Here is a 1172-nt window from a genome sequence, read left to right on the forward strand (position 1 = left end):
CGCGCTGCGGGGGCGGGGGGCGCGCCGGGGCTGCGGGGAGCCGGAGAGCTGCGGGGGAACGGGAACGGGGGGGTGTGGCAGGGTTAGGGCGTATTGGAGGGTGACAGTGCTGGGGTGCGTGTTACAGGGTCCCAGAACTGGCGTGGGTATTGTAGGGACAGAGCACTGGGGAGCTGCTATAGGATCCGAGGAGTGGGGCGGGTGTTGCGCTGCCCCAGAACTGTGGTCACCCACACGTAGCTGCAGCAGCCAGTTCAGCACGAAACATGCATGGTTCTCCCCAGAGCCCTCCCGCGGGAGGGTCCCCATCTGAGGAGCAAGCAGTGGGTTGGGTGCAGATGTGGGGGTCTTTGGTGCAGAGGAGAAGCGACCGTGGCATCACAGGCTCCCAGTCTGCTGGGGGAGGCCAAGGGATGCCATCGTGCTCCAGAAAGCCGTGAGCAATAAGGAGGAGGAGCCACTAGTTCTACTAATGGATGGTGCGGGCTCAAGAACGAATGGTTGTAAGTAGGCTATAAATAAATCTCAGCTGGAGAAGGAAAGAAAGCGTCCTGATCGTACTGATCCTAAGAGGAGGAGGTTGTGGAGGATCCCTGCCAGCCAGGAGCAGAAGGTGTAGCTGTCTGAATGGTGGTGGTTTGATACAGCTGTCATGTTGGTCCATTAGTGTGTACCCTCATTAAACGAGGTGTCTTCAACAGCAAGGGGCTACTTTGGATCAGCCAGGAGGTTCTTTATAACCCTTTCTACACTTTGTGAGGGATATTTTTATCTCCAGCCTTCCTAGCTGTTACAGGCTCTACATGCATTTTCTCCCACGTTGATCAAGAAAGAAGAAGCAGAAAAAGAGATCCTACCATCTCATGTGCAGCTTTTCAAAACTACCGCTTTCCTTCTGCAAGAAGAGTTTTCACATCCCTGTGGTGAATTGGATTGGGAAGAGATGCACCTTTAACAAGGTCACTTTTCATCTGGAGAACCCAACTGGTTCTCTGGAAGCACAGGTGGATGTGCTGTTTCTGCAACTTGGTGGCTGTGACTCTTGCCATATATGACTAAAATACTAGTAAATGATTAATTTGGTTCCATGTTACATAGCTACCCCTGGATACATTATTTAGGCTCAGCATGTCCATGTAATAATGCTTCAGTGATCTCTTTGTTGAGATTGA

Source organism: Corvus kubaryi, unplaced genomic scaffold, assembly GCF_017639235.1.
Source record: "Corvus kubaryi isolate FWS band 111438036 unplaced genomic scaffold, C.kubaryi_AGA036_p1.0 37256, whole genome shotgun sequence".
In the NCBI taxonomy this organism is placed as follows: domain Eukaryota; kingdom Metazoa; phylum Chordata; class Aves; order Passeriformes; family Corvidae; genus Corvus; species Corvus kubaryi.